We start from the raw sequence: 16,453 nt of genomic DNA, 5'->3' as shown, positions 1-16,453 counted from the left end.
AAGAACAATCATTGGAGGGTAATGGCTTTTGATCATTAATGATCTGAGCTGGATTCTAACTAAAAAATATTTAATTTTATTGTTTTTTGGGTGTGGGAGGAAGAGGAGTGGGGATGCTTTTCTTCGTGCTATATAGAACAGTTTTCTTTTGTAAAGCAGTTGCCGTTCTGATATTTTATTATTGTCCAGACACCAGTTAGAACAATAATGTGAAAGTAAAACTCTAAACATGTTTTGCCAAATAAATCGATAACCTCCAACTTACCTCTGATCTCAGCCAAAAGCATTTCAGGGTGAGCAGTGTGTGGAGTAAATGTAAATGAACATCGTTCACATTTTAGCTTGTCTTTTAATAACTTGTATGGCCTCAGGATGACAGGGCCTCAAGCTCCTGTGCACCACTTACACTCTCATCTGGTGCATATGTGCAACACTCAATGCATATGTGCACTGAGAACATGATTTCAGGTGCATGCATGCTTTTGAAAGCATGGTCTTTGTTCTACACTTAATTGCCAAAGGTGTTTTGTTTTTTGCCATGTTTATTTCAATATCTGAAGACTTCTTCATTAGTGTATTTGTAGATTCATAGGCCATGAATGATTGTAAGTTAATGAAATAATAGCCAGTTTGGGGAATTGGTATCTGCAAGAAACCAAGCTGGCACAATCTTCCATGTTCATGATGTTCTGAAGTGATCTTTCACCTACCCAGGGTATAATTGAAATGTATTTATTTTTGTTTGCTTAACACTGAATGAATGTTAATGGTATGCAGGGGTTATGTGTGATGAATAATACATTGACATTTCTTTTCCTGAAGAAACACTGAATTTTTAAATCATTTTTTTTTTAAGATTGGAACATTTTGTACATTCTGCTGTGGAACTAGAACTTCTGGCTGCATTCCCACAGCTACTGCCACCTGCTTATTAATGCTCTATGTGTTACGTTCTCATTCTTTGGTTAAATGTAAGGGACTGTGTCTCCTTACTAAAACTCAGTGGGCGTGGTACTAACTCCCAGTACGAAAAGAAAGGGGAAGGGTCGATGGGAAATCAGGACCCTGAGACTGACAGTCCCCAGGAACAATGGGGAGAGGCCAATGTTCCAGGTCAACCTGATTGACAGGGCGGGCAGGCTAATCAGGGAGTCAGGAGGCTGGGGAGGAGGGGTCCTGTCCTCCCTGTGAGCTGGAATTGCCTGGGTCAGACAGAGATGGGCCGAGCTAAGGAGAAAGAAGGAGCCCAAGCTGAGCTGGGGAGCAGAGCTGTGCCAGATCCAGAGGGGCCAGAAAAGCAGCAGGTCAGGAAGCAGGTCAGTGCTGAGAGCAGATTTTCTAAAAATTGATTTCTATAAAATTGACCTAATTTTGTAGTGTAGACATACCCTGAGATGTTGCCTTGTTATGTTTGCTTCTGGTGCCACCTCTATCCTGAACAGGCAGTTAGCTGGGTTGCTTCCCCTACAGGGATGAGAGCAGCCTTCCACCCAGGAGAATCTTTTTCCTCCCAATGCTACTAGCCTGCTGCAGCTTGTCTCTCATCCCTCCTCCCTCTCTCTTAATTGGACTCAAGTGTCCCTAGCTGACCTGAGGTTACCTGTTCTCAGCTCATGGGGAAAAGGGCCTTTACATTCTAGGACCTTCTTCCTCTCTCTTACAGCTGTCCGGTCTGACTTTGTCACACAACACAAGTCTTGTTATGACATTTCAAAACCACAAAACACCAATTCCGGGCCCCAAAGCAGAACAGTCAATGGGCCCCCAGCCCACGCAGACACAGTCTGTCTGACATTTTGGCAGTGCTGCACCTGCGCTGGTTGGTGCCCAGCGAGCTGCCGGCTGTGCTGCTGGGCTTGCTTTTCCGGCATAGCCAGGGCTTCCACGTGCCCGCCCAGCAGCCTTCACTGCCACCGGTACCGCCCTGCACATGTCTAGGGGCCCTGCTGCCCACCTGGGTGATTTAAAAGGGCCTGGGGCTCCCAGCTACAGCGGGGATCAGATAGGAAATTCTGGTTGAATGGAGCTGAGTTTTCAAAAAAGGTATTTGTTTCTCATAGGTACTTATATATGCCCCCCCTCATTAACATAGTATCTGAGCGCCTCACAATTTTATTTATCCTCACAACTCCCTGCTGAGGAAAAGCAGTATTATCCCATTCTGCAGATCCATAGATTCCAAGGCCAGAAGGGACCATTGTGATTATCTAGTCTGACCTTCAAATAATTCCTAGTGCATCTCTTTCAGAAAAACAACCCATCTTGATTTAAAAATTGCCAGTGATGAAGAATCCACCACAACCCTGGTAAACTGGTGCAGTGGCCTATTAATCTCATTGTTAAAACAAACAAACAAACAAGGTTTATTTCTAGTTTGAATTTGTCAAGCTTCAACTTCCAGTTATTAGATCATGTTATACCTTTCTCTGCTAGATAGAAGAGCCTGTTATCAAATATTTGTTTCCTGCATAGTTTTCATAAACTGTGATCAAGTCACCCCTTAAACTTCTCTTTGTTAAGCCAAATTGAGCTCCTTGAGTCTATCATGATAAGGCAGGTTTTTTAATCCTTTAATCATTCTTGTAGCACTTCTTTGAAACCTCTCCAGTTTATCAATGTCCTTCTTGAATTGTGGGCACCAGAACTGGACACAGTATTTGAGCTGTGATCTCACCATGCCAAATACAAAGGTAAAATAACCTCTCTACTCATACTAGAGATTCCCCTGTTTAGGCATCCAAAGGTAGCATTAACTCTTTTGGCCACAGCATCACACTGGGAGCCCACATTCAGCAGCTCTCAAATCATTTTCAGAGTTGTTGAGTCCCAGGATAGACACCCTTGTTGCATAAGTATGTTATACATTCTTAGCTTCTAGATGTATACAATAACAAGTAGCCATATTAAAATGAATATTGTTTGCTTGCACTCAGTTTACCAAGCAATTCAGATCACTCTCTATCAGTGGTCTGTCCTCTTCATTGTTTACCTCTCCCCAGTTTTTGTGTTGTCTGCAAACTTTATCAGTGATGATTTTATGTTTTCTTCCAAGTTAGTGGTAAAAATGTTAAATAGCATGGGGTCAAGAATCAATCCCTGCAGAACCCTCAAACAGAGCTAGCATGAATATGTCTACGCGAATATGTCTACAGCTCAGATGTATACATACCTTATGTGATGGAGCAGGGAACCATCTTCTGAGACCCAGACTAGTGCTCTAATCATTGGACCATCCTTCCAGGCAGTGAAATTCCTGCTAGAGAACATAGCTAATAGAATGCATGAAAGGACCAAGAGGTTCTGGATGGGATGGCAGGAGGAGTGAAAAAAGCAGAATTTTGATAATGTTTCTGAAGGCCAAACGTGTGTGAGAACCACTGCTGGTTCAGACAATCAGTCTGTTAACCTATACAGAGAATGTAATAAGAGCATTTAAATCATTACTTGGTAAAGTGTTCCAAGAGCATTCCATTATGAAAGGTGTTATAAAAACCAAATACTCTTCTCTACTGTGCTGTTATCAGATCTATACAAAAATGTGACTTTTATAGAAAAGTAGAGAATTTAAATTATTTGACTACATTCTGGACTGCCATATCCTGATTTTTACACACATTCAATATTTGATTGATCATAGCATTAAAAAAAGTGTCATCCCTGGGAATATACCAACTATTTTCAGGTAGAGAGTAAGCATATAAAAATCGAACAGAAGAGCTTTAGTAGTTATGGAACAAATATAGAATACAAATGCAAAATATGTGGTCACTTAAAAAAAATACGATTTTGTAACTAAAATGCCATATTCTAACTCCTGGCTACAATTATCAACTCAAAAAAGCATGTAATGGATAGTTTAAAGATACTGTCTCAAATAAGGTAACATCCTGTTAATAAAGAGATATGATGATTATATTACTAAATGCTTCTCTGGATCAAAGCTCACTGTTGTAATGATTATTGTTTTGTCTGTAATGTTTACATGGCAAGGATTTGTCAACCTGTTAATACTCCCTAAATAAATAAATAGCATAAATACAAACAAAAAACAAAGAAGAGCATTGTGTATTTCACAATCTTGATAGCTCGCTGCTCTGCATGTCTAAACCTGGCTGAGAATGTCTGTCAACCAAACTACAGGACACACCCCCATTTTTACAAGTGTATCATTATGCATGACATCTCCTCTATTTACACATGTTGATATAATGGAAATTAGGTGGTCAGGTTGTGTCAATGCGAAGAATTGGTTGGTTTGTACTGAACATTAGTGACATTAGCTTAGTCACAACCAGCTTTATCATGGCAAATATTAAAACTTTGGAAGTTAAAAGTAAGATTGACTGAAATTAATAGTGTTCTGTCTGCAAGAAAAAAAAGCTATACTGTGTGTGTGTACATATATATCCTATCAAATATCAGATATTTAAATGATTTTTTGTATAAAAATGTGCAATGTTTATTGCTTATCAAAGAACACATTCACTAAAATTGTAAAAAAAAAAAAAAAAAAAAAAAGAGGGAATTAGGTTAAGTGAGAAACTCTTCCTGCATATTCAAAGAAATAAAAAACAAAGTTATCGCACGTCAAGGACACTGCCTGAAATCAGCCACCAGGAAGTGCTCTAGATTGGCTCTAATGCTATTTGTCTTGAATTGCGCAGGGCAGCTCATGGATTTTGCAGATGAAATAAACATATCTCAGATAATTAACATTAGCAACTCTTCAAGCAGTAAGAGTGATGGCTCAAATCCCCTATTTCTCAGAATCGATTAGGACTGCATGAAAAGAATGAAAATGTGTACAGCACTGGACAGAAAAAATGTCCCATATAGTAACTGCTGGTCTCCAGGTGTGCTGTGTGGCATCCACAGTCCACTGTAGGGTGTTTCTTAAAGGTGGTGGGACTTCAGATTACTTGAAGACAGACTGCAGCACCTATTTGCCAAAACTGAAATCCTCCTGGGATATTGAGTGATATTGTAGTGTCTGGAAAGAGTATATACAGAAACCACGCTGCCACTTTGCAAATGTCCCAACTGATACATTGCTCAAGAAGGTTGATGAAGCGCAATAAGCCCAAGTGGAATAAGCTCATATTGTCAGAGAAAGAGAAACCTTTGATAGATTACAACAGAGCTTGATACAGTCAGAAATCCAGTGTGGCATATTCTGGGCTGTAATCAGCTGCCCTTTAATCCTTTCAGCAAAGGCTGTAAAAAGGCTAGGAGATGATCTGAAAGACTTCACATTCCACGTGAATGGATAAGGCCTTCCAAATATCCAAACTACGCTGCTTCTCTTTAGCTTTTTAAGAATGTAGTTTCAGAAAGAATACCAGAAGATGAATAGTTTGACTGACGTGGAATACAGACAGGTACAACCTTCAGCATGAATTTAGGGTGCAGTGTCAGGGAGACCTTGTCTTTGTGAAACTCTGTGAAGCGGAGGTCAGTTAGTAGTGCCTGGAGCTTCAACACCCTTCTCACAGAAGTAACTGCTACCAAAATGCTGTTTTCATTGACTGCTGTGACAAGGAAGTTGGTGCTAACGGTTCAAAGGGAGAATCCATCAGATGGGACAAAACCAAATTCAAGTTCTATGAAGGTACTAGATAAGAGACAGGATACGTGTGAGTGAAGCTCTTTAAGAAAGCGTAGATACAAAAGACAGAAAAGTGGCGGATGTATCGTGGAGATGGATGCTAAATTGATCCTCACAGAACTGATGGAGAGGTCGGAGGATTTCATCAACAGCACGAGGTCTGATATAGATCTAATTTCTGTGCTGCTAGGTGACAGGTGGTAAAAGTTAGCCCAGGTTGACAATCTTTTTCATTTTCTTGTGTAAGCAAAGTCAGGATGAGTTCTACCCTGACATCTGGTGGTGAATTATGGGAAGGGTGGAAAGAATTTCAGGAAGTGTGAAATCTCAGATATTTGCATGGGCACGCCCAGCATAGCCCAAGGCAGCCTGGGATGGTTATTTTGACAGCTCTGGGATCCTCAATTTCTTTGTTATTGGGGCAGGATAAATAAAGTGTTGGCACCTGATTATGTGAATGAGGAACTACGAGACGGCTTTATGACAGAGATATCTCAATATAAATTAAGTGACACTTGCTAGACGAGGGACATGGGTTCCAAAACCCAGTGAATTGAGAGAGGCTGGGGAGTGGTGTGTGTGTACCTGATGGTATGGGCCCCTTTTGAGGGCCTGGAACACCAATTGCACATCCTCCTCTCTCCACTGTAAAAGAGAGGAGCTAATTTTGATTCCATTACGAGTCCACCTAGAGACTGCTGAGCTGAATTCATGTTGGGCCAATGGTGCACCAGCACCAAGGCTCCCCTACTAAGTGCTGTGTTAACTAGTGGGGGAGACTGAAGACCTATCGTTAAGCAGCTGGCAGAGTGGAGCAGTTTGCAGCACGTTGGAGCAGCCCATGGAACAGTGAGCAGAGTGAAGCGGTTTGCAGGGACGGCTGGAGGAGCGGTGGAGCTGGTTGTGGTGAAGGCTGCAGCAGAACTCCAAGGAGAGGTGGAGCAGTTAGCCCTGGCCCATGTAAGGTGCCCCTTAACACCTTGTGTGGACTCCCCCCACCCATTTCCACCCAGGCTGGTGGGGGGTAAAACTCTGCAGATAAACTTTTGAATTCTGAGTGGCACTGACCAGAGACTTTTGGGTTGTTGGACTTTGGGGTGATTGGGCTTAAGACCCTGAGGGGGAAAGGACATTGCCAAAAGTACTTGGAGGTGGGTTTTTGCTTATGGTTTGTGTTATAATCCTGTTGGTGGTGTTTCTCCAATGGGATGCTGCATTGTTTCCTTCCTTTATCAAAAGGATTTTGCTACACTCAGACTCCGTGCTTGCGAGAGGGCAAGTATTGCCTCCTAGAGGCACCCAGGGGGGTGTGGTATGTAAGTGTCCCAGGTCACTGGGTGGGGGCTCGAGCCGGTTATGCATTGTGTTATTGAAACGGAACCCCTGGATACTGAACCTGGCCCTTGTTGCTGCCAACTCAGAGGGGCAGAAGGGTTACACTTGCATAAGGGAGCCATTCTTCTGCACATCAAAATGGCTTAGATATCTGGGGAGCAAACTCTTTCCTCACTGCTCTCTCCGAGTTAGTCCATGACATGAGGTACACTGATTGTAAGTTGGAGTGCAGTAAAATGCCTTGGTTCTGAGACAGAAGGTCCTTGACCAGGTCCACTCCTATGCGAGGTCAAACTGAGCTGATGTAGGTCTGTGTATCAGTACTGGGCCAGACTGGTGCTATGAAAAATATAATTGCTGAGTCTCTTTTTAGCTTCCTGATCAACCTCAGAATTAGAGGAATGGGAGGAAACACACATATCAGAAGACTCAACCAAGGAAGCAGGAAAGCATCTGGGTTACAGAACCCAGGCTGCAGCCTGCTCTGGAGCAGAATTTCTTGCATTTTTGGTTCAGGCTGGTCACAAAGTGGTCTATTACTGGGTTACCCCAGTGATGAAGGTTCTGGTACAGAATGTCTTTGTTTATGGATCACTCATGATGGTCTATAAAGCTCCTGTTGGGACAATCTGCAATAGTATTCCTCACTCCTGGGAGGTGAAAGGCCTTTATTGTTCTTTATGCCAAAATTCCACAGGTGAATCACTTCTTGGTATAACTGATTGGACTTCACACACCACTGTTTGTTTAGATAAAACAAAACAGTGGCGCTGTTGGTGAGTGCTTGGAACCCCCTGGTTCTTGATGGTGGAAATGAACATCATGCATGCTCTGTGAATGGCTTGAAGCTCTAATATATTTATATGGATCAAAACTTCAGAGATTTACGAAGTGCCTGAGCCTAAGTTGATCCAGATGGGCTCCCCAACCTTTGGTAGATGCATCTGTTACCAGGGTTACAGTTGTTTCTGGTGGCAGAAGGGGAACACCTCTGTATACTTTTGGCATATTCAGTCACCAATTCAGGGGCGGAGGGTTCAAGAGGGAATAAAGTAAGAATGGAGAAGGCTAATGGGATCAGGCAAAAGCATTGGGGGGATGGGGATGGGAAGGAGTGTGGAACATTCAGAAGTAGGAGCAGAATGTTCACTCGTCCAGGCCCCCCGATTCAAGACTCAACCCCAGACCCCCTACCTTTCCCCTTAGCTGCCTTAGGTTCTCCCATTCCTTCCTTCCAAACAAGCCCCATGCTCCCTCCCACCCTCTCAAGTTGTACCATATTCCTTCAAATACCCGGGTCCCCATTAGTTTCCCCAGTCATCTTCCCACTTTTTGTGCTGCAAAAAGATAGATTTCTGCCTCCCACCACACCTGTCCCACGGCTCTGGACCTCCTGAGCGGAAAATCTGTGACTTTCTCAGTGGGAAGGAATGGCTTATGGAACTCCACAAAAACAAACATGCTGGCAAACAATAACACTTGTGGGTGCCATTATTTGGCTGAGGTATTCGACTAAAGTCAGAAGATAAATTTTTTCCTTTAATCTTTTGTGTCTGCTGTAACAACACGGCTACATCTTTTTTCATGCACTGCTCAGGAAATCTAGGGGGACAGGAAGAGGAGTTAGTAATAATGGAGAAGCTCATGTTTAGTGTATGGTTGGTTACTGATATATCTTCATCTGAGAGACGTAACAGTCTCTTTTGCCAACCCAATACTTCCATAAAAAGCAGGATCTTAGTGAAATGAGTTGTTGCTTTGTGGAAGATCCTGTCTAAAACTAAAGGAACTAAATTCATAAATGATAACTGGTCCCTTCCCAACCCTCCGATCAGAGGAATGCAAAGACCATTGGGTCCTCTGCCAAATGCAGCTCAGCCTCACCTGGTGATCAGTACCCCAATGTGTGGTTGAAGGGATGGTCTTTGTGATGGTCACATAGTTGATGGTAATTTGGTATGGCAGCATTCAGAATAAAGGAATTTTCTTTTAGGAGGCTGCTTGTCTTGGCTCTGTATGTTAATCAAAACTAGCCTATTAATTTCTTATATCACTAGTGGTTGTTTATACTCTCCCATGGGTTTGGTCAGATTCAGGCTGTTGTGGGAATGACACACTTTCATCAGTTCTGTCACACCCCCTGCATGCCTGGTTGGATGTCACATATTCTATGCTAGATGTAGGTTGTTAGTCACTGTGGCATCTGGGCACCTTTTTCTAGTGCAACGCGACTATACTGTTTGTTCTCTCATCCTCTCCCTTGAGAGAGAAGCATGTAAAGTGCAGTGTCTTGTTTTGGTAAGTTTGTTTGATTCTTTGGTTGTTTTTCAGGACCTCTTGTACATACATGTTTGTGTTTATACTAGAGAAGGCAAGTTCAATGAAATGGACCTTTCACTGAAAGTGGAAAGTGGTGAGATTTGGAATCCTTAGTTCCTAGGGGAGTTCAATGCGCTGTCTCATACCATTCCACATAGACAAGCTTTACTCTTATTGTTGTTGACCACAGTCTTCATCCTGGAACTTTAAAAAGTCTTTTAGGTATCCTGCACTCTGACCACAGAGTGCTTTAAAGATAAAGACAGAGACCTTGAACTTTATTCAAAATTCTGTGGGAAACCTGTGTCAAGAGCAGAGAACAGGTGTGATCTGCTCACAGTAGCCTGTGTCGCTGACGAGATGTGATGCAGCATTTTGTACTAGTGGAGTTTAAGTGTTGAAAGTTTCAAGCCAGGTGTACTGCATTTCTGTAGTCCAGCTGAGAGGTGACAAAGGCATAAATGACTGAGGCTAGGTCTGCATTCACCAGGATGGGACAAAGTTTCCTAGCTAACCAGAGATAGTAGAAAACATTACTTGCTTCTGTTGCAAAGTGAGAGCTCTGTGTCAGTGCAGAATCCAAGACTACTGCTAAACTACTGACTGAATTGACCAATTATGGATGTGAACCTTCAGTCACCGCACTGTGGCTGCAAATTCAGATACTTTCTTCTGCCAAGCTGCATTTCCTCTCTTTGCTCAGGTTCAGATTCAGCTGGCTGTTCTTCATCCATGATCTGATCTTATCCACCTTTTATTTTTCAAAATTACAAGTTAAATACAACTATATAGAGCTGTGATGTACTTTTCTGGTTCAGAATGATTCCTGTGCATCCGCAACAGATGCTCTGCATGGCAGTAGTGGGTGAAGTAATCTCTAAGGGCAAAGATGTTACACTTTGGAATCCTTCCAAAGGGAAGATGTTTTTTAAGACATGGCAATGCATTCTAGTTTGATGTAGGCCCTTCATAAAAATCAAATTATACCACAAAATATTTCAGAAAGTCAGTTGAAACCTAGTGAGAAAAAGACAGCAAGGTTTGTAGACAGAAACTGGTTCAGTTGTTCAGGAAAGATGGTGACTTTTTTTTTGGAAAGTGCTAACTGGACGGGACAGCACACACAAAAGAACAACTCCCAGGAAAACATTGAGAGTTATGAGGAAACACAACTCCAATTATTGGGAAGGGATTGCTGGAGCACTGGCATCCCGAATGGGTGAAATTCTGTGGTGCATGGTTGCGTTAGTGGGAAGGTCTCTCTCTGAGTGGAGGAATAGAAGCTATATATTGTTACATGATTTAGCATTTTGCATTTCTTTGCTTTTGAGGCTTTATGTCAGATGTATTAATGTATGCAACAATCTGAACTGATACAGAATGTAGTGTTCAGTCCCCTCTGTAAGTTAGAAAACTCAATATTAACTGATCTCTTGTTGGAGGCAAATGTAAAGTAACACAGTAACTAAGACGACGCCAACACTAGCCCTTTTGTCAGTGTAACCTACGCCACTCAGGGGTGTGAAAAAAACACACCTCGAGCAACATAACTTACACCGACAGAAGCATCAGTGTGGACAGTACTGTGTCAGTGGGAGAGCTTCTCCTGCCGACATAGCTACCGCCACTCATTGCGGGTGGTTTACTTATATTGACAGGAGTCTCTTCTGTCAGCCTAAAGCAGCTACTCGGGAGATCGTACAACAACACAGCTGCGCCAGTAAAGCTCTGCCACTGCAAGGTCTCTAGTGTAAACATGGCCATAGTGAAAGACATATTAGATCAAATCAGTGGCTCATCTAGACCAGTAACCCATGTGACAGCAGCCGGTAACAGATGCTTAAGACAGAATGTACATGGATTCCAGCAATCAGGGAACAAAGACAAAGGCTATGTCTACACTACAGCTTACATTAGCTTAACTTATGTTGTTGCAGGGTGCGTGTGAATAAATGACATACCCCCCCACCCCACAGTGACATAAGTTACACCAGCACGAGCACTGGTGTAGACAGTGCTGTCGGTGGGAGAAACTTGCAGGGGCTGGAGTATTTAAGAGCTCTGCCATCGACTTAGCTGCACTGGTGCAGCTATGCCACTGTAAACTCTAGACTAGCTGTGCCCCAGGTGAATGTCTCTGGATGCTCTGGGGAGAGCACTAGATCAACCACTGTTACATGCTATATCAACAGTAACAAACTGCACCACTATTTCTCTCTCCCACCCCGCAGTGAGTATGAATAGGAAAGTGTGCAAGTTCCCAAAGCAGTGCCTGAGAAGAGTTTAATTTTTCTTGGAAGGCATTAGATACCATGGTAATGAAAATGATTAAAAAACTTGATCAGTGTAGGAAAAACAGGTCCATGAGGTAGAGGAGAAGGGAAATGGCAACATTCTCAACTTCATGCCCCTTTTCAATATGGGACAGCTCAATTCAGGATAATGGCTGCCACTTTCTGAAGAATACAAGAAAGGAAATAGATCAATGTACTCTATTGCTTCATACAGCTCGTACATCTGCAATAGTGCAAGCTAGCATCTGGCCCTAAAACATACACTTATCTACACAACTTGCACAGATATTTATATGATACATGGAAAGAAGAAAAACCCTGTGATCAAAAATGATGGGTCCCCTAACAATCACTAATGTTTAAGTTTATACTTTTTTAAGCTATTAACTTACAGTTAGATGCTTTTCTGATTTGTTTTTATACATTTGTGGGGCTCCTAGTGAGTAACTGGAATATTCATTTCATCCTTTTCCTATAGTCTAGTGCCTTTAAAAGCTCATTAGATTGAAAGGATTTAATGGCTAAGAAGGATTTATATCTGATATGTATCTTTCATGTCTCACTTTCAGGCCAATCTTCTATTGAAAAACACTATGAGAAATTGGCCTCTGCCTTGCTGTAACAATCCTAGCACATCCAAGTTGTTGGCCATTTCCATATTCATATCATTATTTTCCAGACTTTTAAGGTACAATTTCAAGAAAGCAATTATACCTTTCTTTTGCTCCTGGGACAATAAAAGCAGATAGTACAGAAAACATTGCAAAATAAAAAGAACTGGAAATAAATACATTAATAAAATTCAAAGCAAAGTGCTGCTAGCCAGTCACAACATATATTTTACCAATGTATGAAAATATTAGCTGACCTCTAGACCATCCCAGCACTTTGAAGACTTTCTCAATCAAATATTCAGCTGCCCATATTTTCCAAGAAGCATAATTTTGATCATGTTTAGGCTCATTCTAACATGATAACAGTAAAAGGTTGTTATAAAGAGGAGGGTGATAAATTGTTTTTCTGAGCCACTGAGGACAGGACAAGAAAGTAACTGGTTAAATTGCGGCAAGGGGGAGTTAGCTTAGTCATTACAAAAATGTCCTTATTGTAAGGATAGTTAATATCTGGAATAAATTGCCTAGGGAGGTTGTGGAATCTCTATCATTGGACGTTTTTAAGAACAGGGTATACAAACACCTGTCAGGGATGGTCTAGATAATACTTAATCCTGGCATGAGTGCAGGGAACTGGACTAGATGACCTATCAGGGTCCCTTCCTGTCCTACATTTCCATGATTCCCAGGCAGCTTCAAAATAACTAATACTGAACTTTACAGTTTTCAGCTGCTCCTCCAGAGTTATTGCCTATATAATCAGCCACTTATTTTGCTTGTTTTTAAAGATTGCAGTTTATATTCCAAAACAAAATTTTAAAAGATCTTTAATTAATTTAAAAGATACTCACTGACTGGAACTTCCACTGAAGTCCAAACTCCTCAGTACTCACTCTGTCAATTGCCTTTCATCTGGAGAAGCACATTGATTAGATATCTCTGCATTTACATCAAACTAGTACAGCACACAAGGACTTTGAACCTCCCACCAACTAACTCAGTCAGACAACCAGGCCTATGACTCAGTCACTAACACTCTGACTCAGTCATTAACACTCAGACCTCAAAGAGATTGGTTTGGAATGTAGGTCTTGTTAAAATCCAGCTCCTACAGCAATTACACTCCTAACCACTAGTTACTTTTTATCCCCCACTTATCCATTGCTGAACATAGCCTTATAACTCCTCCTCACACTGTATACATTTTTAAAGAAAAAAATTGTCTTTACTGGAGCTCCCCGTCAGTCCAAACTCCTGCGTCTGCACAGTCAATTGCCTCTCACTCTACCTGGGGCCTCTCAGATTGAGTAGATTTCAGAGTGGTAGCCAAACAACGAGGAGTCCTTGTGGCACCTTAGAGACATAAGCTTTCGTGGGCATAAGCTTTCGTGGGCTAAAACCCACTTCACCAGATGCATAGAGTGGAAAATACAGTAGTGAGGTATATATACACAGGATATGAAAAGATGGGAGTGTAGTAAGATGAGGCTCTGAAACATAAACCCTTGTATTAGAGGCCCAGTATGAGGCCTAAAGCCTGAGCTAAAGTAATGGTCAAGACTTTGCTAACATAAAGCAAAGTTAAGCTCTGAGCCAGAGGCAGGCCCTGCTCACAAAAGCTGGCAAGGAAAGGGCTGATGTTGCATAAACATATACCTACAAGGTATTGGTTACTAGAGAGATAAACATATGGTATCGGAACACTGATACTTGTACATTCCAAACAGATAACAAGCAACAAGCTGACCCATCCTAAAGACAGGGTCAAAAGGGTAATATGATGGAGTTTTGTTCGAACCAACATGTACAAGGTGAGAGGCAGTGCCATACGGCATAGAGGCGTTGTACCTAGCAATGTAGAGCGGTTGCACTTCGATACGTCAGGAGTGGTGTGTAATTTGTTTGTAACCGTGTATAAGAATGTATCCTTGAGTGGACAGCTTTGTCTGGCCTAGGGGGCAGTGGAAAGTCCCGCCACTGACTGAGCCAGTCCATTTCCAGGGAGCACATACGTATTAGCTAGCAGCACCTTGGATATCTAATCCGGTGAGCTAGAGACTGTGTTTCTCTTTGACAATAAACCTGGCCCGGGTGCCTTCGTACCTTACAAGAGTCTGTGGTCTTTGTGGGTTCTCTCAGAGTCTGTTGTGTCAGCTTTCTGTGCAGAGCCAGGGCAGCACACAGAGGGAACACACTCACTCAGCCAACTGATATCAACATTGAATTGAGCACAGCACCACACTGGTAAGGGAGTTGCCTTACCAAGTGGGGGGGCAGTGCTAATGAGACAATTCAATTAAGGTGGAAGTCGGATATTCTCAACAGTAGAACACCAAAGGAGGAAAAATCACTTTCGTAATGGTAATGAGGGTGGCCCATTTCAAACCGTTGACAAGAAGGTGTAATACTACTCAGATTGACTAGTATTATGTTTGTATTTACAATTTACTATTACTATTTCCAGCGGGTTTTGCATCTAGAGCTTGACTATAAGTCATGCTCTTTGAAGACACCCAGTTAATTTCCATTAATAATATATTTGAATTAGTAAGTAATGTTTATTTCTGCAGATTGATCTATTATCTTACTTAAATATATTGTGTCTTTCAGAGACATTTTGCAATACCCAAAGCATTATTAAAGTTCTCTCAAACCAGTGAGGAGCATTCATTGAATTTCAACTTTTAATTAACTGAATGTGTATTTTTTAATTTCTAAATTAATTCTATCAACTGGAATTCAAGGATCACTTTTTTTTTCTTTATGGCCCAAGTTAAGATTATCTAGTAATCAAGTATTCTCTCTAGCACAAAAACAATGTTTTTCAATTTATTCAAAAAGAAGTGTTTCATAAACACCCAGGCTATGAGCCCAGCCCTACAAACACTTCTGGCAGCAAGCAATACGATTTGCTGTTAAGAACTTGGAGGACTGGTTCTTGTTTCTCTCACCTTATTCACACTGTGTGGTATCTTACTCTGTGAGTAGTCCAGTCAATGCCAATAGCACCATCTGTGAAACAAAGGTACTATGCAATGTAAGGGAGATAGAACTGAGCCCTAGAATTTAATTACAGTTTAACTGCTCAAAAGGATCTTGATTTGGTGTCTAGTATTTGCAGGACAGAGGTTCTATGAGAGTTCAAAGATCTTTCAGATTGTGAACAGGTATTGCACGTTCTGTATGTATTTTAAAAATACTGTATGTATTTTGTATGTATGTAATACTATTTATGTACTTTGAAAGCAGTTATATCCCAGCCTAGGGCCAGGTTTTCAAAAGTGCTCCGCTTCCAGTTTTTTTGTCTAAATGAAGTTACTGGATTTGAAAACCCTCAAGCACCTAAGCAGCCCCCACTGTACTAAATTTTTCTTTTTAGATACCATGCACACAGGATTTCTACTTGCCTACACAGGGCTCTGAGATAGGAGGGCAATGTCCCAGGGCATTTGGCCTCAAAGTGTTACGGCTTATAGGCCAGGAGTGATTCAGAGGCACCTGGCTTTACACATGCTGTCAGTGTGCCAAAATAAGGATGCAATGTATTTATGCACTTGTGCCAGACCCCTCTACCCAGGCACGATGTGCTAAGCTGCTTGATCCCATAAGATCAATATCCATTCCATCAGAAACCTGCCTTCATTTTAAGGGCTGCCTTTTTGTCTTGCTGCCACACTTCATGCTTGGTGCTGCCATAAGGAGGCAGAGACGCTAAGGTACTGAAGCACCTCTCCTCTGCAAGTGTCAATGATTCCAGTGATGCACTGAAACAGACACATTGGACTGTCTCTTTGGTTAGGTATGAGATCAGAAACACTGTACCAAACAGCTTCTACTGCCTAGAGCAAGTGTGCACTGGTGCACATCTCCCTATGGCATCAACCTCACTGCACTTCTAGATCCCTGCTCTTCTTGTCTCAAACACTTTTCTGATTCTGACCTCAAAGGCTTTTCCTGGCAGGCCGGAAATATAGCATCCAGCCTTTAGAGCCTCCCACTACTGAGGGGAACATGCCTCAACAAAACTAGAGAAAATAATTTACATTATTCAATAGCTGCAGGCCAGAGGTCCTCTAAAACACCACAGGAATTATGTGACTTACTAAGAAAAAGAGAAACAAGAGGAAATATTAATTTCACCTACACAATCCTTCCCGGAACAAGTCATCCAGAGACAGAGCAACAACCCAGTTTCAAGAGAGACTGGGAGGACAATCTGTATCTGAAGCCAGTTGAAAAATAGTCTAATTGGAATGATTGACGAGAGACCACTAAAGGATCCAGCA

General features: G+C 41.9%; 1 protein-coding gene across 1 annotated transcript in view; it reads right to left on the bottom strand.

Annotated features, from left to right (window-relative positions):
* LOC115655515 (putative neutral ceramidase C) overlaps positions 1-13,086 on the bottom strand; it is a 58,699-nt gene extending 45,613 nt beyond the window's left edge. The window contains exons 1-2 of the mRNA XM_030571041.1: positions 13,019-13,086; positions 3,170-3,253 (exon numbers count right to left, since the gene is read on the bottom strand). The gene's annotated coding sequence lies outside the window, so the exon portion shown is untranslated. The remainder of the gene's footprint in view (positions 1-3,169; positions 3,254-13,018) is intronic.
* Positions 13,087-16,453: the final 3,367 nt, after the last annotated feature.

This window comes from Gopherus evgoodei, chromosome 7 (genome assembly GCF_007399415.2).
Source record: "Gopherus evgoodei ecotype Sinaloan lineage chromosome 7, rGopEvg1_v1.p, whole genome shotgun sequence".
Lineage (NCBI taxonomy): Eukaryota > Metazoa > Chordata > Testudines > Testudinidae > Gopherus > Gopherus evgoodei.
The sequence above is the reverse complement of the archived record's forward strand: the minus strand, read 5'-3'. Positions and strand labels throughout refer to the sequence as shown.